A 24,883-nucleotide genomic window follows, 5' to 3' on the forward strand; every position below is an offset into this window, starting at 1 on the left:
GGTGTATAAGGGTATATATCTAAATATATTTTATGCACTGTATATGAGCTGGCGATTTCTAAGTCTGTTGTTCCGAGAGGGGGTAACCAGGCTCACTAATAAAGGTCAAGCTACTTGGCTGCAAGAATGCCCTGCTTCAGCACAGACCAGAAAGGCATTGTGATAAGCGTATCCCCGGTATAGTCAGGGGTTAATGGGAGTCGTCCCCGTCCCCCCAGTATACGCCCAGAACCATGGACCCGGTACTTGTGGTTCGGACTGTCTCCAACCAGCCATAATGTTGTGAGAGTGAAATTATGTCTAAGTCCAGCTTTGGTACATTAGAAGCAACTCTGAAACTTCACCTAAGCGTTTTTCGAAGCTACTTTTTGGCTAACTTCTTATGGGAAGGTCTAGGAGCTCTGAAAATGAACGTGCGCGTCTTTCACTCTTCCCGAGGGACTTAGAAGAATTTTGTGATATTTTTTATTAAAATGATGTATAAGGGTATATATATATAAATATATTTTATGCACTGTATATGAGCTGGCGATTTCTAAGTCTGTGGTTCCGAGAGGGGGTAACCAGGCTCACTAATTAAGGTCAAGCCACTTGGCTGCCAGAATGCCCTGCTTCAGCACAGACCAGAAAGGCATTGTGATAAGCGTATCCCCGGTATAGTCAGGGGTTAATGGGAGTCGTCCCCGTCCCCCCAGTATACGCCCAGAACCATGGACCCGGTACTTGTGGTTCGGACTGTCTCCAACCAGCCATAATGTTGTGAGAGTGAAATTATGTCTAAGTCCAGCTTTGGTACATTAGAATCAACTCTGAAACTTCACCTAAGCGTTTTTCGAAGCTACTTTTTGGCTAACTTCTTATGGGAAGGTCTAGGAGCTCTGAAAATGAACGTGCGCGTCTTTCACTCTTCCCGAGGGACTTAGAAGAATTTTGTGATATTTTTTATTAAAATGGTGTATAAGGGTATATATATAAATATATTTTATGCACTGTATATGAGCTGGCGATTTCTAAGTCTGTGGTTCCGAGAGGGGGTAACCAGGCTCACTAATTAAGGTCAAGCCACTTGGCTGCCAGAATGCCCTGCTTCAGCACAGACCAGAAAGGCATTGTGATAAGCGTATCCCCGGTATAGTCAGGGGTTAATGGGAGTCCCCCCCGTCCCCCCAGTATACGCCCAGAACCATGGACCCGGTACTTGTGGTTCGGACTGTCTCCAACCAGCCATAATGTTGTGAGAGTGAAATTATGTCTAAGTCCAGCTTCGGTACATTAGAAGCAACTCTGAAACTTAACCTAAGCGTTTTTCGAAGCTACTTTTTGGCTAACTTCTTATAGGAAGGTCTAGGAGCTCTGAAAATGAACGTGCGCGTCTTTCACTCTTCCCGAGGGACTTAGAAGAATTTTGTGATATTTTTTTATTAAAATGGTGTATAAGGGTATATATATAAATATATTTTATGCACTGTATATGAGCTGGCGATTTCTAAGTCTGTGGTTCCGAGAGGGGGTAACCAGGCTCACTAATTAAGGTCAAGCCACTTGGCTGCCAGAATGCCCTGCTTCAGCACAGACCAGAAAGGCATTGTGATAAGCGTATCCCCGGTATAGTCAGGGGTTAATGGGAGTCGTCCCCGGCCCCCCAGTATACGCCCAGAACCATGGACCCGGTACTTGTGGTTCGGACTGTCTCCAACCAGCCATAATGTTGTGAGAGTGAAATTATGTCTAAGTCCAGCTTTGGTACATTAGAAGCAACTCTGAAACTTAACCTGAGCGTTTTTCGAAGCTACTTTTTGGCTAACTTCTTATGGGAAGGTCTAGGAGCTCTGAAAATGAACGTGCGCGTCTTTCACTCTTCCCGAGGGACTTAGAAGAATTTTGTGATATTTTTTATTAAAATGGTGTATAAGGGTATATATATAAATATATTTTATGCACTGTATATGAGCTGGCGATTTCTAAGTCTGTGGTTCCGAGAGGGGGTAACCAGGCTCACTAATTAAGGTCAAGCCACTTGGCTGCCAGAATGCCCTGCTTCAGCACAGACCAGAAAGGCATTGTGATAAGCGTATCCCCGGTATAGTCAGGGGTTAATGGGAGTCGTCCCCGTCCCCCCAGTATACGCCCAGTACCATGGACCCGGTACTTGTGGTTCGGACTGTCTCCAACCAGCCATAATGTTGTGAGAGTGAAATTATGTCTAAGTCCAGCTTCGGTACATTAGAAGCAACTCTGAAACTTAACCTAAGCGTTTTTCGAAGCTACTTTTTGGCTAACTTCTTATAGGAAGGTCTAGGAGCTCTGAAAATGAACGTGCGCGTCTTTCACTCTTCCCGAGGGACTTAGAAGAATTTTGTGATATTTTTTATTAAAATGGTGTATAAGGGTATATATATAAATATATTTTATGCACTGTATATGAGCTGGCGATTTCTAAGTCTGTGGTTCCGAGAGGGGGTAACCAGGCTCACTAATTAAGGTCAAGCCACTTGGCTGCCAGAATGCCCTGCTTCAGCACAGACCAGAAAGGCATTGTGATAAGCGTATCCCCGGTATAGTCAGGGGTTAATGGGAGTCGTCCCCGTCCCCCCAGTATACGCCCAGAACCATGGACCCGGTACTTGTGGTTCGGACTGTCTCCAACCAGCCATAATGTTGTGAGAGTGAAATTATGTCTAAGTCCAGCTTTGGTACATTAGAATCAACTCTGAAACTTCACCTAAGCGTTTTTCGAAGCTACTTTTTGGCTAACTTCTTATGGGAAGGTCTAGGAGCTCTGAAAATGAACGTGCGCGTCTTTCACTCTTCCCGAGGGACTTAGAAGAATTTTGTGATATTTTTTATTAAAATGGTGTATAAGGGTATATATATAAATATATTTTATGCACTGTATATGAGCTGGCGATTTCTAAGTCTGTGGTTCCGAGAGGGGGTAACCAGGCTCACTAATTAAGGTCAAGCCACTTGGCTGCCAGAATGCCCTGCTTCAGCACAGACCAGAAAGGCATTGTGATAAGCGTGTCCCCGGTATAGTCAGGGGTTAATGGGAGTCCCCCCCGTCCCCCCAGTATACGCCCAGAACCATGGACCCGGTACTTGTGGTTCGGACTGTCTCCAACCAGCCATAATGTTGTGAGAGTGAAATTATGTCTAAGTCCAGCTTCGGTACATTAGAAGCAACTCTGAAACTTAACCTAAGCGTTTTTCGAAGCTACTTTTTGGCTAACTTCTTATAGGAAGGTCTAGGAGCTCTGAAAATGAACGTGCGCGTCTTTCACTCTTCCCGAGGGACTTAGAAGAATTTTGTGATATTTTTTTATTAAAATGGTGTATAAGGGTATATATATATAAATATATTTTATGCACTGTATATGAGCTGGCGATTTCTAAGTCTGTGGTTCCGAGAGGGGGTAACCAGGCTCACTAATTAAGGTCAAGCCACTTGGCTGCCAGAATGCCCTGCTTCAGCACAGACCAGAAAGGCATTGTGATAAGCGTATCCCCGGTATAGTCAGGGGTTAATGGGAGTCGTCCCCGGCCCCCCAGTATACGCCCAGAACCATGGACCCGGTACTTGTGGTTCGGACTGTCTCCAACCAGCCATAATGTTGTGAGAGTGAAATTATGTCTAAGTCCAGCTTTGGTACATTAGAAGCAACTCTGAAACTTAACCTGAGCGTTTTTCGAAGCTACTTTTTGGCTAACTTCTTATGGGAAGGTCTAGGAGCTCTGAAAATGAACGTGCGCGTCTTTCACTCTTCCCGAGGGACTTAGAAGAATTTTGTGATATTTTTTATTAAAATGGTGTATAAGGGTATATATATAAATATATTTTATGCACTGTATATGAGCTGGCGATTTCTAAGTCTGTGGTTCCGAGAGGGGGTAACCAGGCTCACTAATTAAGGTCAAGCCACTTGGCTGCCAGAATGCCCTGCTTCAGCACAGACCAGAAAGGCATTGTGATAAGCGTATCCCCGGTATAGTCAGGGGTTAATGGGAGTCCCCCCTGTCCCCCCAGTATACGCCCAGTACCATGGACCCGGTACTTGTGGTTCGGACTGTCTCCAACCAGCCATAATGTTGTGAGAGTGAAATTATGTCTAAGTCCAGCTTCGGTACATTAGAAGCAACTCTGAAACTTAACCTAAGCGTTTTTCGAAGCTACTTTTTGGCTAACTTCTTATAGGAAGGTCTAGGAGCTCTGAAAATGAACGTGCGCGTCTTTCACTCTTCCCGAGGGACTTAGAAGAATTTTGTGATATTTTTTATTAAAATGGTGTATAAGGGTATATATATAAATATATTTTATGCACTGTATATGAGCTGGCGATTTCTAAGTCTGTGGTTCCGAGAGGGGGTAACCAGGCTCACTAATTAAGGTCAAGCCACTTGGCTGCCAGAATGCCCTGCTTCAGCACAGACCAGAAAGGCATTGTGATAAGCGTATCCCCGGTATAGTCAGGGGTTAATGGGAGTCCCCCCCGTCCCCCCAGTATACGCCCAGAACCATGGACCCGGTACTTGTGGTTCGGACTGTCTCCAACCAGCCATAATGTTGTGAGAGTGAAATTATGTCTAAGTCCAGCTTCGGTACATTAGAAGCAACTCTGAAACTTCACCTAAGCGTTTTTCGAAGCTACTTTTTGGCTAACTTCTTATAGGAAGGTCTAGGAGCTCTGAAAATGAACGTGCGCGTCTTTCACTCTTCCCGAGGGACTTAGAAGAATTTTGTGATATTTTTTAATAAAATGGTGTATAAGGGTATATATATAAATATATTTTATGCACTGTATATGAGCTGGCGATTTCTAAGTCTGTTGTTCCGAGAGGGGGTAACCAGGCTCACTAATAAAGGTCAAGCCACTTGGCTGCCAGAATGCCCTGCTTCAGCACAGACCAGAAAGGCATTGTGATAAGCGTATCCCCGGTATAGTCAGGGGTTAATGGGAGTCCCCCCCGTCCCCCCAGTATACGCCCAGAACCATGGACCCGGTACTTGTGGTTCGGACTGTCTCCAACCAGCCATAATGTTGTGAGAGTGACATTATGTCTAAGTCCAGCTTCGGTACATTAGAAGCAACTCTGAAACTTAACCTAAGCGTTTTTCGAAGCTACTTTTTGGCTAACTTCTTATAGGAAGGTCTAGGAGCTCTGAAAATGAACGTGCGCGTCATTCACTCTTCCCGAGGGACTTACTGTACTGTAGAAGAATTTTGTGATATTTTTTATTAAAATGGTGTATAAGGGTATATATCTAAATATATTTTATGCACTGTATATGAGCTGGCGATTTCTAAGTCTGTTGTTCCGAGAGGGGGTAACCAGGCTCACTAATAAAGGTCAAGCTACTTGGCTGCAAGAATGCCCTGCTTCAGCACAGACCAGAAAGGCATTGTGATAAGCGTATCCCCGGTATAGTCAGGGGTTAATGGGAGTCGTCCCCGTCCCCCCAGTATACGCCCAGAACCATGGACCCGGTACTTGTGGTTCGGACTGTCTCCAACCAGCCATAATGTTGTGAGAGTGAAATTATGTCTAAGTCCAGCTTTGGTACATTAGAAGCAACTCTGAAACTTCACCTAAGCGTTTTTCGAAGCTACTTTTTGGCTAACTTCTTATGGGAAGGTCTAGGAGCTCTGAAAATGAACGTGCGCGTCTTTCACTCTTCCCGAGGGACTTAGAAGAATTTTGTGATATTTTTTATTAAAATGATGTATAAGGGTATATATATATAAATATATTTTATGCACTGTATATGAGCTGGCGATTTCTAAGTCTGTGGTTCCGAGAGGGGGTAACCAGGCTCACTAATTAAGGTCAAGCCACTTGGCTGCCAGAATGCCCTGCTTCAGCACAGACCAGAAAGGCATTGTGATAAGCGTATCCCCGGTATAGTCAGGGGTTAATGGGAGTCGTCCCCGTCCCCCCAGTATACGCCCAGAACCATGGACCCGGTACTTGTGGTTCGGACTGTCTCCAACCAGCCATAATGTTGTGAGAGTGAAATTATGTCTAAGTCCAGCTTTGGTACATTAGAATCAACTCTGAAACTTCACCTAAGCGTTTTTCGAAGCTACTTTTTGGCTAACTTCTTATGGGAAGGTCTAGGAGCTCTGAAAATGAACGTGCGCGTCTTTCACTCTTCCCGAGGGACTTAGAAGAATTTTGTGATATTTTTTATTAAAATGGTGTATAAGGGTATATATATAAATATATTTTATGCACTGTATATGAGCTGGCGATTTCTAAGTCTGTGGTTCCGAGAGGGGGTAACCAGGCTCACTAATTAAGGTCAAGCCACTTGGCTGCCAGAATGCCCTGCTTCAGCACAGACCAGAAAGGCATTGTGATAAGCGTATCCCCGGTATAGTCAGGGGTTAATGGGAGTCCCCCCCGTCCCCCCAGTATACGCCCAGAACCATGGACCCGGTACTTGTGGTTCGGACTGTCTCCAACCAGCCATAATGTTGTGAGAGTGAAATTATGTCTAAGTCCAGCTTCGGTACATTAGAAGCAACTCTGAAACTTAACCTAAGCGTTTTTCGAAGCTACTTTTTGGCTAACTTCTTATAGGAAGGTCTAGGAGCTCTGAAAATGAACGTGCGCGTCTTTCACTCTTCCCGAGGGACTTAGAAGAATTTTGTGATATTTTTTTATTAAAATGGTGTATAAGGGTATATATATAAATATATTTTATGCACTGTATATGAGCTGGCGATTTCTAAGTCTGTGGTTCCGAGAGGGGGTAACCAGGCTCACTAATTAAGGTCAAGCCACTTGGCTGCCAGAATGCCCTGCTTCAGCACAGACCAGAAAGGCATTGTGATAAGCGTATCCCCGGTATAGTCAGGGGTTAATGGGAGTCGTCCCCGGCCCCCCAGTATACGCCCAGAACCATGGACCCGGTACTTGTGGTTCGGACTGTCTCCAACCAGCCATAATGTTGTGAGAGTGAAATTATGTCTAAGTCCAGCTTTGGTACATTAGAAGCAACTCTGAAACTTAACCTGAGTGTTTTTCGAAGCTACTTTTTGGCTAACTTCTTATGGGAAGGTCTAGGAGCTCTGAAAATGAACGTGCGCGTCTTTCACTCTTCCCGAGGGACTTAGAAGAATTTTGTGATATTTTTTATTAAAATGGTGTATAAGGGTATATATATAAATATATTTTATGCACTGTATATGAGCTGGCGATTTCTAAGTCTGTGGTTCCGAGAGGGGGTAACCAGGCTCACTAATTAAGGTCAAGCCACTTGGCTGCCAGAATGCCCTGCTTCAGCACAGACCAGAAAGGCATTGTGATAAGCGTATCCCCGGTATAGTCAGGGGTTAATGGGAGTCCCCCCTGTCCCCCCAGTATACGCCCAGTACCATGGACCCGGTACTTGTGGTTCGGACTGTCTCCAACCAGCCATAATGTTGTGAGAGTGAAATTATGTCTAAGTCCAGCTTCGGTACATTAGAAGCAACTCTGAAACTTAACCTAAGCGTTTTTCGAAGCTACTTTTTGGCTAACTTCTTATAGGAAGGTCTAGGAGCTCTGAAAATGAACGTGCGCGTCTTTCACTCTTCCCGAGGGACTTAGAAGAATTTTGTGATATTTTTTATTAAAATGGTGTATAAGGGTATATATATAAATATATTTTATGCACTGTATATGAGCTGGCGATTTCTAAGTCTGTGGTTCCGAGAGGGGGTAACCAGGCTCACTAATTAAGGTCAAGCCACTTGGCTGCCAGAATGCCCTGCTTCAGCACAGACCAGAAAGGCATTGTGATAAGCGTATCCCCGGTATAGTCAGGGGTTAATGGGAGTCCCCCCCGTCCCCCCAGTATACGCCCAGAACCATGGACCCGGTACTTGTGGTTCGGACTGTCTCCAACCAGCCATAATGTTGTGAGAGTGAAATTATGTCTAAGTCCAGCTTTGGTACATTAGAAGCAACTCTGAAACTTCACCTAAGCGTTTTTCGAAGCTACTTTTTGGCTAACTTCTTATGGGAAGGTCTAGGAGCTCTGAAAATGAACGTGCGCGTCTTTCACTCTTCCCGAGGGACTTAGAAGAATTTTGTGATATTTTTTATTAAAATGATGTATAAGGGTATATATATAAATATATTTTATGCACTGTATATGAGCTGGCGATTTCTAAGTCTGTTGTTCCGAGAGGGGGTAACCAGGCTCACTAATAAAGGTCAAGGTACTTGGCTGCCAGAATGCCCTGCTTCAGCACAGACCAGAAAGGCATTGGGATAAGCGTATCCCCGGTATAGTCAGGGGTTAATGGGAGTCGTCCCCGTCCCCCCAGTATACGCCCAGAACCATGGACCCGGTACTTGTGGTTCGGACTGTCTCCAACCAGCCATAATGTTGTGAGAGTGAAATTATGTCTAAGTCCAGCTTTGGTACATTAGAATCAACTCTGAAACTTCACCTAAGCGTTTTTCGAAGCTACTTTTTGGCTAACTTCTTATGGGAAGGTCTAGGAGCTCTGAAAATGAACGTGCGCGTCTTTCACTCTTCCCGAGGGACTTAGAAGAATTTTGTGATATTTTTTATTAAAATGGTGTATAAGGGTATATATATAAATATATTTTATGCACTGTATATGAGCTGGCGATTTCTAAGTCTGTGGTTCCGAGAGGGGGTAACCAGGCTCACTAATTAAGGTCAAGCCACTTGGCTGCCAGAATGCCCTGCTTCAGCACAGACCAGAAAGGCATTGTGATAAGCGTATCCCCGGTATAGTCAGGGGTTAATGGGAGTCCCCCCCGTCCCCCCAGTATACGCCCAGAACCATGGACCCGGTACTTGTGGTTCGGACTGTCTCCAACCAGCCATAATGTTGTGAGAGTGAAATTATGTCTAAGTCCAGCTTCGGTACATTAGAAGCAACTCTGAAACTTAACCTAAGCGTTTTTCGAAGCTACTTTTTGGCTAACTTCTTATAGGAAGGTCTAGGAGCTCTGAAAATGAACGTGCGCGTCTTTCACTCTTCCCGAGGGACTTAGAAGAATTTTGTGATATTTTTTATTAAAATGGTGTATAAGGGTATATATATAAATATATTTTATGCACTGTATATGAGCTGGCGATTTCTAAGTCTGTGGTTCCGAGAGGGGGTAACCAGGCTCACTAATTAAGGTCAAGCCACTTGGCTGCCAGAATGCCCTGCTTCAGCACAGACCAGAAAGGCATTGTGATAAGCGTATCCCCGGTATAGTCAGGGGTTAATGGGAGTCGTCCCCGGCCCCCCAGTATACGCCCAGAACCATGGACCCGGTACTTGTGGTTCGGACTGTCTCCAACCAGCCATAATGTTGTGAGAGTGAAATTATGTCTAAGTCCAGCTTTGGTACATTAGAAGCAACTCTGAAACTTAACCTAAGCGTTTTTCGAAGCTACTTTTTGGCTAACTTCTTATGGGAAGGTCTAGGAGCTCTGAAAATGAACGTGCGCGTCTTTCACTCTTCCCGAGGGACTTAGAAGAATTTTGTGATATTTTTTATTAAAATGGTGTATAAGGGTATATATATAAATATATTTTATGCACTGTATATGAGCTGGCGATTTCTAAGTCTGTGGTTCCGAGAGGGGGTAACCAGGCTCACTAATTAAGGTCAAGCCACTTGTATGCCAGAATGCCCTGCTTCAGCACAGACCAGAAAGGCATTGTGATAAGCGTATCCCCGGTATAGTCAGGGGTTAATGGGAGTCGTCCCTGTCCCCCCAGTATACGCCCAGAACCATGGACCCGGTACTTGTGGTTCGGACTGTCTCCAACCAGCCATAATGTTGTGAGAGTGAAATTATGTCTAAGTCCAGCTTTGGTACATTAGAAGCAACTCTGAAACTTCACCTAAGCGTTTTTCGAAGCTACTTTTTGGCTAACTTCTTATGGGAAGGTCTAGGAGCTCTGAAAATGAACGTGCGCGTCTTTCACTCTTCCCGAGGGACTTAGAAGAATTTTGTGATATTTTTTATTAAAATGGTGTATAAGGGTATATATATAAATATATTTTATGCACTGTATATGAGCTGGCGATTTCTAAGTCTGTGGTTCCGAGAGGGGGTAACCAGGCTCACTAATTAAGGTCAAGCCACTTGGCTGCCAGAATGCCCTGCTTCAGCACAGACCAGAAAGGCATTGTGATAAGCGTATCCCCGGTATAGTCAGGGGTTAATGGGAGTCCCCCCCGTCCCCCCAGTATACGCCCAGAACCATGGACCCGGTACTTGTGGTTCGGACTGTCTCCAACCAGCCATAATGTTGTGAGAGTGAAATTATGTTAAGTCCAGCTTCGGTACATTAGAAGCAACTCTGAAACTTAACCTAAGCGTTTTTCGAAGCTACTTTTTGGCTAACTTCTTATGGGAAGGTCTAGGAGCTCTGAAAATGAACGTGCGCGTCTTTCACTCTTCCCGAGGGACTTAGAAGAATTTTGTGATATTTTTTATTAAAATGGTGTATAAGGGTATATATATAAATATATTTTATGCACTGTATATGAGCTGGCGATTTCTAAGTCTGTGGTTCCGAGAGGGGGTAACCAGGCTCACTAATTAAGGTCAAGCCACTTGGCTGCCAGAATGCCCTGCTTCAGCACAGACCAGAAAGGCATTGTGATAAGCGTATCCCCGGTATAGTCAGGGGTTAATGGGAGTCGTCCCCGTCCCCCCAGTATACGCCCAGAACCATGGACCCGGTACTTGTGGTTCGGACTGTCTCCAACCAGCCATAATGTTGTGAGAGTGAAATTATGTCTAAGTCCAGCTTCGGTACATTAGAAGCAACTCTGAAACTTAACCTAAGCGTTTTTCGAAGCTACTTTTTGGCTAACTTCTTATAGGAAGGTCTAGGAGCTCTGAAAATGAACGTGCGCGTCTTTCACTCTTCCCGAGGGACTTAGAAGAATTTTGTGATATTTTTTATTAAAATGGTGTATAAGGGTATATATATAAATATATTTTATGCACTGTATATGAGCTGGCGATTTCTAAGTCTGTTGTTCCGAGAGGGGGTAACCAGGCTCACTAATAAAGGTCAAGCCACTTGGCTGCCAGAATGCCCTGCTTCAGCACAGACCAGAAAGGCATTGTGATAAGCGTATCCCCGGTATAGTCAGGGGTTAATGGGAGTCGTCCCCGTCCCCCCAGTATACGCCCAGAACCATGGACCCGGTACTTGTGGTTCGGACTGTCTCCAACCAGCCATAATGTTGTGAGAGTGAAATTATGTCTAAGTCCAGCTTCGGTACATTAGAAGCAACTCTGAAACTTAACCTAAGCGTTTTTCGAAGCTACTTTTTGGCTAACTTCTTATAGGAAGGTCTAGGAGCTCTGAAAATGAACGTGCGCGTCTTTCACTCTTCCCGAGGGACTTAGAAGAATTTTGTGATATTTTTTATTAAAATGGTGTATAAGGGTATATATATAAATATATTTTATGCACTGTATATGAGCTGGCGATTTCTAAGTCTGTTGTTCCGAGAGGGGGTAACCAGGCTCACTAATAAAGGTCAAGCCACTTGGCTGCCAGAATGCCCTGCTTCAGCACAGACCAGAAAGGCATTGTGATAAGCGTATCCCCGGTATAGTCAGGGGTTAATGGGAGTCGTCCCCGTCCCCCCAGTATACGCCCAGAACCATGGACCCGGTACTTGTGGTTCGGACTGTCTCCAACCAGCCATAATGTTGTGAGAGTTAAATTATGTCTAAGTCCAGCTTTGGTACATTAGAAGCAACTCTGAAACTTCACCTAAGCGTTTTTCGAAGCTACTTTTTGGCTAACTTCTTATGGGAAGGTCTAGGAGCTCTGAAAATGAACGTGCGCATCTTTCACTCTTCCCGAGGGACTTAGAAGAATTTTGTGATATTTTTTATTAAAATGGTGTATAAGGGTATATATATAAATATATTTTATGCACTGTATATGAGCTGGCGATTTCTAAGTCTGTGGTTCCGAGAGGGGGTAACCAGGCTCACTAATTAAGGTCAAGCCACTTGGCTGCCAGAATGCCCTGCTTCAGCACAGACCAGAAAGGCATTGTGATAAGCGTATCCCCGGTATAGTCAGGGGTTAATGGGAGTCGTCCCTGTCCCCCCAGTATACGCCCAGAACCATGGACCCGGTACTTGTGGTTCGGACTGTCTCCAACCAGCCATAATGTTGTGAGAGTGAAATTATGTCTAAGTCCAGCTTTGGTACATTAGAAGCAACTCTGAAACTTCACCTAAGCGTTTTTCGAAGCTACTTTTTGGCTAACTTCTTATGGGAAGGTCTAGGAGCTCTGAAAATGAACGTGCGCGTCTTTCACTCTTCCCGAGGGACTTAGAAGAATTTTGTGATATTTTTTATTAAAATGGTGTATAAGGGTATATATATAAATATATTTTATGCACTGTATATGAGCTGGCGATTTCTAAGTCTGTGGTTCCGAGAGGGGGTAACCAGGCTCACTAATTAAGGTCAAGCCACTTGGCTGCCAGAATGCCCTGCTTCAGCACAGACCAGAAAGGCATTGTGATAAGCGTATCCCCGGTATAGTCAGGGGTTAATGGGAGTCGTCCCCGTCCCCCCAGTATACGCCCAGAACCATGGACCCGGTACTTGTGGTTCGGACTGTCTCCAACCAGCCATAATGTTGTGAGAGTGAAATTATGTCTAAGTCCAGCTTCGGTACATTAGAAGCAACTCTGAAACTTAACCTAAGCGTTTTTCGAAGCTACTTTTTGGCTAACTTCTTATAGGAAGGTCTAGGAGCTCTGAAAATGAACGTGCGCGTCTTTCACTCTTCCCGAGGGACTTAGAAGAATTTTGTGATATTTTTTATTAAAATGGTGTATAAGGGTATATATATAAATATATTTTATGCACTGTATATGAGCTGGCGATTTCTAAGTCTGTGGTTCCGAGAGGGGGTAACCAGGCTCACTAATTAAGGTCAAGCCACTTGTATGCCAGAATGCCCTGCTTCAGCACAGACCAGAAAGGCATTGTGATAAGCGTATCCCCGGTATAGTCAGGGGTTAATGGGAGTCGTCCCTGTCCCCCCAGTATACGCCCAGAACCATGGACCCGGTACTTGTGGTTCGGACTGTCTCCAACCAGCCATAATGTTGTGAGAGTGAAATTATGTCTAAGTCCAGCTTTGGTACATTAGAAGCAACTCTGAAACTTCACCTAAGCGTTTTTCGAAGCTACTTTTTGGCTAACTTCTTATGGGAAGGTCTAGGAGCTCTGAAAATGAACGTGCGCGTCTTTCACTCTTCCCGAGGGACTTAGAAGAATTTTGTGATATTTTTTATTAAAATGGTGTATAAGGGTATATATATAAATATATTTTATGCACTGTATATGAGCTGGCGATTTCTAAGTCTGTGGTTCCGAGAGGGGGTAACCAGGCTCACTAATTAAGGTCAAGCCACTTGGCTGCCAGAATGCCCTGCTTCAGCACAGACCAGAAAGGCATTGTGATAAGCGTATCCCCGGTATAGTCAGGGGTTAATGGGAGTCCCCCCCGTCCCCCCAGTATACGCCCAGAACCATGGACCCGGTACTTGTGGTTCGGACTGTCTCCAACCAGCCATAATGTTGTGAGAGTGAAATTATGTTAAGTCCAGCTTCGGTACATTAGAAGCAACTCTGAAACTTAACCTAAGCGTTTTTCGAAGCTACTTTTTGGCTAACTTCTTATGGGAAGGTCTAGGAGCTCTGAAAATGAACGTGCGCGTCTTTCACTCTTCCCGAGGGACTTAGAAGAATTTTGTGATATTTTTTATTAAAATGGTGTATAAGGGTATATATATAAATATATTTTATGCACTGTATATGAGCTGGCGATTTCTAAGTCTGTGGTTCCGAGAGGGGGTAACCAGGCTCACTAATTAAGGTCAAGCCACTTGGCTGCCAGAATGCCCTGCTTCAGCACAGACCAGAAAGGCATTGTGATAAGCGTATCCCCGGTATAGTCAGGGGTTAATGGGAGTCGTCCCCGTCCCCCCAGTATACGCCCAGAACCATGGACCCGGTACTTGTGGTTCGGACTGTCTCCAACCAGCCATAATGTTGTGAGAGTGAAATTATGTCTAAGTCCAGCTTCGGTACATTAGAAGCAACTCTGAAACTTAACCTAAGCGTTTTTCGAAGCTACTTTTTGGCTAACTTCTTATAGGAAGGTCTAGGAGCTCTGAAAATGAACGTGCGCGTCTTTCACTCTTCCCGAGGGACTTAGAAGAATTTTGTGATATTTTTTATTAAAATGGTGTATAAGGGTATATATATAAATATATTTTATGCACTGTATATGAGCTGGCGATTTCTAAGTCTGTTGTTCCGAGAGGGGGTAACCAGGCTCACTAATAAAGGTCAAGCCACTTGGCTGCCAGAATGCCCTGCTTCAGCACAGACCAGAAAGGCATTGTGATAAGCGTATCCCCGGTATAGTCAGGGGTTAATGGGAGTCGTCCCCGTCCCCCCAGTATACGCCCAGAACCATGGACCCGGTACTTGTGGTTCGGACTGTCTCCAACCAGCCATAATGTTGTGAGAGTGAAATTATGTCTAAGTCCAGCTTCGGTACATTAGAAGCAACTCTGAAACTTAACCTAAGCGTTTTTCGAAGCTACTTTTTGGCTAACTTCTTATAGGAAGGTCTAGGAGCTCTGAAAATGAACGTGCGCGTCTTTCACTCTTCCCGAGGGACTTAGAAGAATTTTGTGATATTTTTTATTAAAATGGTGTATAAGGGTATATATATAAATATATTTTATGCACTGTATATGAGCTGGCGATTTCTAAGTCTGTTGTTCCGAGAGGGGGTAACCAGGCTCACTAATAAAGGTCAAGCCACTTGGCTGCCAGAATGCCCTGCTTCAGCACAGACCAGAAAGGCATTGTGATAAGCGTATCCCCGGTATAGTCAGGGGTTAATGGGAGTCGTCCCCGTCCCCCCAGTATACGCCCAGAACCATGGACCCGGTACTTGTGGTTCGGACTGTCTCCAACCAGCCATAATGTTGTGAGAGTTAAATTATGTCTAAGTCCAGCTTTGGTACATTAGAAGCAACTCTGAAACTTCACCTAAGCGTTTTTCGAAGCTACTTTTTGGCTAACTTCTTATGGGAAGGTCTAGGAGCTCTGAAAATGAACGTGCGCATCTTTCACTCTTCCCGAGGGACTTAGAAGAATTTTGTGATATTTTTTATTAAAATGGTGTATAAGGGTATATATATAAATATATTTTATGCACTGTATATGAGCTGGCGATTTCTAAGTCTGTGGTTCCGAGAGGGGGTAACCAGGCTCACTAATTAAGGTCAAGCCACTTGGCTGCCAGAATGCCCTGCTTCAGCACAGACCAGAAAGGCATTGTGATAAGCGTATCCCCGGTATAGTCAGGGGTTAATGGGAGTCGTCCCTGTCCCCCCAGTATACGCCCAGAACCATGGACCCGGTACTTGTGGTTCGGACTGTCTCCAACCAGCCATAATGTTGTGAGAGTGAAATTATGTCTAAGTCCAGCTTTGGTACATTAGAAGCAACTCTGAAACTTCACCTAAGCGTTTTTCGAAGCTACTTTTTGGCTAACTTCTTATGGGAAGGTCTAGGAGCTCTGAAAATGAACGTGCGCGTCTTTCACTCTTCCCGAGGGACTTAGAAGAATTTTGTGATATTTTTTATTAAAATGGTGTATAAGGGTATATATATAAATATATTTTATGCACTGTATATGAGCTGGCGATTTCTAAGTCTGTGGTTCCGAGAGGGGGTAACCAGGCTCACTAATTAAGGTAAAGCCACTTGGCTGCCAGAATGCCCTGCTTCAGCACAGACCAGAAAGGCATTGTGATAAGCGTATCCCCGGTATAGTCAGGGGTTAATGGGAGTCCCCCCCGTCCCCCCAGTATACGCCCAGAACCATGGACCCGGTACTTGTGGTTCGGACTGTCTCCAACCAGCCATAATGTTGTGAGAGTGAAATTATGTTAAGTCCAGCTTCGGTACATTAGAAGCAACTCTGAAACTTAACCTAAGCGTTTTTCGAAGCTACTTTTTGGCTAACTTCTTATGGGAAGGTCTAGGAGCTCTGAAAATGAACGTGCGCGTCTTTCACTCTTCCCGAGGGACTTAGAAGAATTTTGTGATATTTTTTATTAAAATGGTGTATAAGGGTATATATATAAATATATTTTATGCACTGTATATGAGCTGGCGATTTCTAAGTCTGTGGTTCCGAGAGGGGGTAACCAGGCTCACTAATTAAGGTCAAGCCACTTGGCTGCCAGAATGCCCTGCTTCAGCACAGACCAGAAAGGCATTGTGATAAGCGTATCCCCGGTATAGTCAGGGGTTAATGGGAGTCGTCCCCGTCCCCCCAGTATACGCCCAGAACCATGGACCCGGTACTTGTGGTTCGGACTGTCTCCAACCAGCCATAATGTTGTGAGAGTGAAATTATGTCTAAGTCCAGCTTCGGTACATTAGAAGCAACTCTGAAACTTAACCTAAGCGTTTTTCGAAGCTACTTTTTGGCTAACTTCTTATAGGAAGGTCTAGGAGCTCTGAAAATGAACGTGCGCGTCTTTCACTCTTCCCGAGGGACTTAGAAGAATTTTGTGATATTTTTTATTAAAATGGTGTATAAGGGTATATATATAAATATATTTTATGCACTGTATATGAGCTGGCGATTTCTAAGTCTGTTGTTCCGAGAGGGGGTAACCAGGCTCACTAATAAAGGTCAAGCCACTTGGCTGCCAGAATGCCCTGCTTCAGCACAGACCAGAAAGGCATTGTGATAAGCGTATCCCCGGTATAGTCAGGGGTTAATGGGAGTCGTCCCCGTCCCCCCAGTATACGCCCAGAACCATGGACCCGGTACTTGTGGTTCGGACTGTCTCCAACCAGCCATAATGTTGTGAGAGTGAAATTATGTCTAAGTCCAGCTTCGGTACATTAGAAGCAACTCTGAAACTTAACCTAAGCGTTTTTCGAAGCTACTTTTTGGCTAACTTCTTATAGGAAGGTCTAGGAGCTCTGAAAATGAACGTGCGCGTCTTTCACTCTTCCCGAGGGACTTAGAAGAATTTTGTGATATTTTTTATTAAAATGGTGTATAAGGGTATATATATAAATATATTTTATGCACTGTATATGAGCTGGCGATTTCTAAGTCTGTTGTTCCGAGAGGGGGTAACCAGGCTCACTAATAAAGGTCAAGCCACTTGGCTGCCAGAATGCCCTGCTTCAGCACAGACCAGAAAGGCATTGTGATAAGCGTATCCCCGGTATAGTCAGGGGTTAATGGGAGTCGTCCCCGTCCCCCCAGTATACGCCCAGAACCATGGACCCGGTACTTGTGGTTCGGACTGTCTCCAACCAGCCATAATGTTGTGAGAGTTAAATTATGTCTAAGTCCAGCTTTGGTACATTAGAAGCAACTCTGAAACTTCACCTAAGCGTTTTTCGAAGCTACTTTCTGGCTAACTTCTTATGGGAAGGTCTAGGAGCTCTGAAAATGAACGTGCGCATCTTTCACTCTTCCCGAGGGACTTAGAAGAATTTTGTGATATTTTTTATTAAAATGGTGTATAAGGGTATATATATAAATATATTTTATGCACTGTATATGAGCTGGCGATTTCTAAGTCTGTGGTTCCGAGAGGGGGTAACCAGGCTCACTAATTAAGGTCAAGCCACTTGGCTGCCAGAATGCCCTGCTTCAGCACAGACCAGAAAGGCATTGTGATAAGCGTATCCCCGGTATAGTCAGGGGTTAATGGGAGTCCCCCCCGTCCCCCCAGTATACGCCGAGAACCATGGACCCGGTACTTGTGGTTCGGACTGTCTCCAACCAGCCATAATGTTGTGAGAGTGAAATTATGTTAAGTCCAGCTTCGGTACATTAGAAGCAACTCTGAAACTTAACCTAAGCGTTTTTCGAAGCTACTTTTTGGCTAACTTCTTATAGGAAGGTCTAGGAGCTCTGAAAATGAACGTGCGCGTCTTTCACTCTTCCCGAGGGACTTAGAAGAATTTTGTGATATTTTTTATTAAAATGGTGTATAAGGGTATATATATAAATATATTTTATGCACTGTATATGAGCTGGCGATTTCTAAGTCTGTGGTTCCGAGAGGGGGTAACCAGGCTCACTAATTAAGGTCAAGCCACTTGGCTGCCAGAATGCCCTGCTTCAGCACAGACCAGAAAGGCATTGTGATAAGCGTATCCCCGGTATAGTCAGGGGTTAATGGGAGTCCCCCCCGTCCCCCCAGTATACGCCCAGAACCATGGACCCGGTACTTGTGGTTCGGACTGTCTCCAACCAGCCATAATGTTGTGAGAGTGAAATTATGTTAAGTCCAGCTTCGGTACATTAGAAGCAACTCTGAAACTTAACCTAAGCGTTTTTCGAAGCTACTTTTTGGCTAACTTCTTATGGGAAGGTCTAGGAGCTCTGAAAATGAACGTGCGCGTCTTTCACTCTTCCCGAGGGACTTAGAAGAATTTTGTGATATTTTTTATTAAAATGGTGTATAAGGGTATATATATAAATATATTTTATGCACTGTATATGAGCTGGCGATTTCTAAGTCTGTGGTTCCGAGAGGGGGTAACCAGGCTCACTAATTAAGGTCAAGCCACTTGGCTGCCAGAATGCCCTGCTTCAGCACAGACCAGAAAGGCATTGTGATAAGCGTATCCCCGGTATAGTCAGGGGTTAATGGGAGTCGTCCCCGTCCCCCCAGTATACGCCCAGAACCATGGACCCGGTACTTGTGGTTCGGACTGTCTCCAACCAGCCATAATGTTGTGAGAGTGAAATTATGTCTAAGTCCAGCTTCGGTACATTAGAAGCAACTCTGAAACTTAACCTAAGCGTTTTTCGAAGCTACTTTTTGGCTAACTTCTTATAGGAAGGTCTAGGAGCTCTGAAAATGAACGTGCGCGTCTTTCACTCTTCCCGAGGGACTTAGAAGAATTTTGTGATATTTTTTATTAAAATGGTGTATAAGGGTATATATATAAATATATTTTATGCACTGTATATGAGCTGGCGATTTCTAAGTCTGTTGTTCCGAGAGGGGGTAACCAGGCTCACTAATAAAGGTCAAGCCACTTCGCTGCCAGAATGCCCTGCTTCAGCACAGACCAGAAAGGCATTGTGATAAGCGTATCCCCGGTATAGTCAGGGGTTAATGGGAGTCGTCCCCGTCCCCCCAGTATACGCCCAGAACCATGGACCCGGTACTTGTGGTTCGGACTGTCTCCAACCAGCCATAATGTTGTGAGAGTGAAATTATGTCTAAGTCCAGCTTCGGTACATTAGAAGCAACTCTGAAACTTAACCTAAGCGTTTTTCGAAGCTACTTTTTGGCTAACTTCTTATAGGAAGGTCTAGGAGCTCTGAAAATGAACGTGCGCGTCTTTCACTCTTCCCGAGGGACTTAGAAGAATTTTGTGATATTTTTTATTAAAATGGTGTATAAGGGTATATATATAAATATATTTTATGCACTGTATATGAGCTGGCGATTTCTAAGTCTGTTGTTCCGAGAGGGGGTAACCAGGCTCACTAATAAAGGTCAAGCCACTTGGCTGCCAGAATGCCCTGCTTCAGCACAGACCAGAAAGGCATTGTGATAAGCGTATCCCCGGTATAGTCAGGGGTTAATGGGAGTCGTCCCCGTCCCCCCAGTATACGCCCAGAACCATGGACCCGGTACTTGTGGTTCGGACTGTCTCCAACCAGCCATAATGTTGTGAGAGTGAAATTATGTCTAAGTCCAGCTTTGGTACATTAGAAGCAACTCTGAAACTTCACCTAAGCGTTTTTCGAAGCTACTTTTTGGCTAACTTCTTATGGGAAGGTCTAGGAGCTCTGAAAATGAACGTGCGCATCTTTCACTCTTCCCGAGGGACTTAGAAGAATTTTGTGATATTTTTTATTAAAATGGTGTATAAGGGTATATATATAAATATATTTTATGCACTGTATATGAGCTGGCGATTTCTAAGTCTGTGGTTCCGAGAGGGGGTAACCAGGCTCACTAATTAAGGTCAAGCCACTTGGCTGCCAGAATGCCCTGCTTCAGCACAGACCAGAAAGGCATTGTGATAAGCGTATCCCCGGTATAGTCAGGGGTTAATGGGAGTCCCCCCCGTCCCCCCAGTATACGCCGAGAACCATGGACCCGGTACTTGTGGTTCGGACTGTCTCCAACCAGCCATAATGTTGTGAGAGTGAAATTATGTTAAGTCCAGCTTCGGTACATTAGAAGCAACTCTGAAACTTAACCTAAGCGTTTTTCGAAGCTACTTTTTGGCTAACTTCTTATAGGAAGGTCTAGGAGCTCTGAAAATGAACGTGCGCGTCTTTCACTCTTCCCGAGGGACTTAGAAGAATTTTGTGATATTTTTTATTAAAATGGTGTATAAGGGTATATATATAAATATATTTTATGCACTGTATATGAGCTGGCGATTTCTAAGTCTGTGGTTCCGAGAGGGGGTAACCAGGCTCACTAATTAAGGTCAAGCCACTTGGCTGCCAGAATGCCCTGCTTCAGCACAGACCAGAAAGGCATTGTGATAAGCGTATCCCCGGTATAGTCAGGGGTTAATGGGAGTCCCCCCCGTCCCCCCAGTATACGCCGAGAACCATGGACCCGGTACTTGTGGTTCAGACTGTCTCCAACCAGCCATAATGTTGTGAGAGTGAAATTATGTTAAGTCCAGCTTCGGTACATTAGAAGCAACTCTGAAACTTAACCTAAGCGTTTTTCGAAGCTACTTTTTGGCTAACTTCTTATAGGAAGGTCTAGGAGCTCTGAAAATGAACGTGCGCGTCTTTCACTCTTCCCGAGGGACTTAGAAGAATTTTGTGATATTTTTTATTAAAATGGTGTATAAGGGTATATATATAAATATATTTTATGCACTGTATATGAGCTGGCGATTTCTAAGTCTGTTGTTCCGAGAGGGGGTAACCAGGCTCACTAATAAAGGTCAAGGTACTTGGCTGCCAGAATGCCCTGCTTCAGCACAGACCAGAAAGGCATTGTGATAAGCGTATCCCCGGTATAGTCAGGGGTTAATGGGAGTCGTCCCTGTCCCCCCAGTATACGCCCAGAACCATGGACCCGGTACTTGTGGTTCGGACTGTCTCCAACCAGCCATAATGTTGTGAGAGTGAAATTATGTCTAAGTCCAGCTTTGGTACATTAGAAGCAACTCTGAAACTTCACCTAAGCGTTTTTCGAAGCTACTTTTTGGCTAACTTCTTATGGGAAGGTCTAGGAGCTCTGAAAATGAACGTGCGCGTCTTTCACTCTTCCCGAGGGACTTAGAAGAATTTTGTGATATTTTTTATTAAAATGGTGTATAAGGGTATATATATAAATATATTTTATGCACTGTATATGAGCTGGCGATTTCTAAGTCTGTGGTTCCGAGAGGGGGTAACCAGGCTCACTAATTAAGGTCAAGCCACTTGGCTGCCAGAATGCCCTGCTTCAGCATAGACCAGAAAGGCATTGTGATAAGCGTATCCCCGGTATAGTCAGGGGTTAATGGGAGTCCCCCCCGTCCCCCCAGTATACGCCCAGAACCATGGACCCGGTACTTGTGGTTCGGACTGTCTCCAACCAGCCATAATGTTGTGAGAGTGAAATTATGTCTAAGTCCAGCTTCGGTACATTAGAAGCAACTCTGAAACTTAACCTAAGCGTTTTTCGAAGCTACTTTTTGGCTAACTTCTTATAGGAAGGTCTAGGAGCTCTGAAAATGAACGTGCGCGTCTTTCACTCTTCCCGAGGGACTTAGAAGAATTTTGTGATATTTTTTATTAAAATGGTGTATAAGGGTATATATATAAATATATTTTATGCACTGTATATGAGCTGGCGATTTCTAAGTCTGTGGTTCCGAGAGGGGGTAACCAGGCTCACTAATTAAGGTCAAGCCACTTGGCTGCCAGAATGCCCTGCTTCAGCACAGACCAGAAAGGCATTGTGATAAGCGTATCCCCGGTATAGTCAGGGGTTAATGGGAGTCCCCCCCGTCCCCCCAGTATACGCCCAGAACCATGGACCCGGTACTTGTGGTTCGGACTGTCTCCAACCAGCCATAATGTTGTGAGAGTGAAATTATGTCTAAGTCCAGCTTCGGTACATTAGAAGCAACTCTGAAACTTAACCTAAGCGTTTTTCGAAGCTACTTTTTGGCTAACTTCTTATAGGAAGGTCTAGGAGCTCTGAAAATGAACGTGCGCGTCTTTCACTCTTCCTGAGGGACTTAGAAGAATTTTGTGATATTTTTTATTAAAATGGTGTATAAGGGTATATATATATAAATATATTTTATGCACTGTATATGAGCTGGCGATTTCTAAGTCTGTTGTTCCGACTGGGGGTAACCAGGCTCACTAATAAAGGTCAAGCCACTTGGCTGCCAGAATGCCCTGCTTCAGCACAGACCAGAAAGGCATTGTGATAAGCGTATCCCCGGTATAGTCAGGGGTTAATGGGAGTCCCCCCCGTCCCCCCAGTATACGCCCAGAACCATGGACCCGGTACTTGTGGTTCGGACTGTCTCCAACCAGCCATAATGTTGTGAGAGTGACATTATGTCTAAGTCCAGCTTCGGTACATTAGAAGCAACTCTGAAACTTAACCTAAGCGTTTTTCGAAGCTACTTTTTGGCTAACTTCTTATAGGAAGGTCTAGGAGCTCTGAAAATGAACGTGCGCGTCATTCACTCTTCCCGAGGGACTTACTGTAGAAGAATTTTGTGATATTTTTTATTAAAATGGTGTATAAGGGTATATATCTAAATATATTTTATGCACTGTATATGAGCTGGCGATTTCTAAGTCTGTTGTTCCGAGAGGGTGTAACCAGGCTCACTAATAAAGGTCAAGCCACTTTGCTGCCAGAATGCCCTGCTTCAGCACAGACCAGAAAGGCATTGTGATAAGCGTATCCCCGGTATAGTCAGGGGTTAATGGGAGTCGTCCCCGTCCCCCCAGTATACGCCCAGAACCATGGACCCGGTACTTGTGGTTCGGACTGTCTCCAACCAGCCATAATGTTGTGAGAGTGAAATTATGTCTAAGTCCAGCTTTGGTACATTAGAAGCAACTCTGAAACTTCACCTAAGCGTTTTTCGAAGCTACTTTTTGGCTAACTTCTTATGGGAAGGTCTAGGAGCTCTGAAAATGAACGTGCGCGTCTTTCACTCTTCCCGAGGGACTTAGAAGAATTTTGTGATATTTTTTATTAAAATGGTGTATAAGGGTATATATATAAATATATTTTATGCACTGTATATGAGCTGGCGATTTCTAAGTCTGTTGTTCCGAGAGGGGGTAACCAGGCTCACTAATAAAGGTCAAGGTACTTGGCTGCCAGAATGCCCTGCTTCAGCACAGACCAGAAAGGCATTGTGATAAGCGTATCCCCGGTATAGTCAGGGGTTAATGGGAGTCGTCCCTGTCCCCCCAGTATACGCCCAGAACCATGGACCCGGTACTTGTGGTTCGGACTGTCTCCAACCAGCCATAATGTTGTGAGAGTGAAATTATGTCTAAGTCCAGCTTTGGTACATTAGAAGCAACTCTGAAACTTCACCTAAGCGTTTTTCGAAGCTACTTTTTGGCTAACTTCTTATGGGAAGGTCTAGGAGCTCTGAAAATGAACGTGCGCGTCTTTCACTCTTCCCGAGGGACTTAGAAGAATTTTGTGATATTTTTTATTAAAATGGTGTATAAGGGTATATATATAAATATATTTTATGCACTGTATATGAGCTGGCGATTTCTAAGTCTGTGGTTCCGAGAGGGGGTAACCAGGCTCACTAATTAAGGTCAAGCCACTTGGCTGCCAGAATGCCCTGCTTCAGCACAGACCAGAAAGGCATTGTGATAAGCGTATCCCCGGTATAGTCAGGGGTTAATGGGAGTCCCCCCCGTCCCCCCAGTATACGCCCAGAACCATGGACCCGGTACTTGTGGTTCGGACTGTCTCCAACCAGCCATAATGTTGTGAGAGTGAAATTATGTCTAAGTCCAGCTTCGGTACATTAGAAGCAACTCTGAAACTTAACCTAAGCGTTTTTCGAAGCTACTTTTTGGCTAACTTCTTATAGGAAGGTCTAGGAGCTCTGAAAATGAATGTGCGCGTCTTTCACTCTTCCCGAGGGACTTAGAAGAATTTTGTGATATTTTTTATTAAAATGGTGTATAAGGGTATATATATAAATATATTTTATGCACTGTATATGAGCTGGCGATTTCTAAGTCTGTGGTTCCGAGAGGGGGTAACCAGGCTCACTAATTAAGGTCAAGCCACTTGGCTGCCAGAATGCCCTGCTTCAGCACAGACCAGAAAGGCATTGTGATAAGCGTATCCCCGGTATAGTCAGGGGTTAATGGGAGTCCCCCCCGTCCCCCCAGTATACGCCCAGAACCATGGACCCGGTACTTGTGGTTCGGACTGTCTCCAACCAGCCATAATGTTGTGAGAGTGAAATTATGTCTAAGTCCAGCTTTGGTACATTAGAAGCAACTCTGAAACTTCACCTAAGCGTTTTTCGAAGCTACTTTTTGTCTAACTTCTTATGGGAAGGTCTAGGAGCTCTGAAAATGAACGTGCGCGTCTTTCACTCTTCCCGAGGGACTTAGAAGAATTTTGTGATATTTTTTATTAAAATGGTGTATAAGGGTATATATATAAATATATTTTATGCACTGTATATGAGCTGGCGATTTCTAAGTCTGTGGTTCCGAGAGGGGGTAACCAGGCTCACTAATTAAGGTCAAGCCACTTGGCTGCCAGAATGCCCTGCTTCAGCACAGACCAGAAAGGCATTGTGAT

Source organism: Ascaphus truei, chromosome 4 (genome assembly GCF_040206685.1).
Source record: "Ascaphus truei isolate aAscTru1 chromosome 4, aAscTru1.hap1, whole genome shotgun sequence".
NCBI classification, from domain to species: domain Eukaryota; kingdom Metazoa; phylum Chordata; class Amphibia; order Anura; family Ascaphidae; genus Ascaphus; species Ascaphus truei.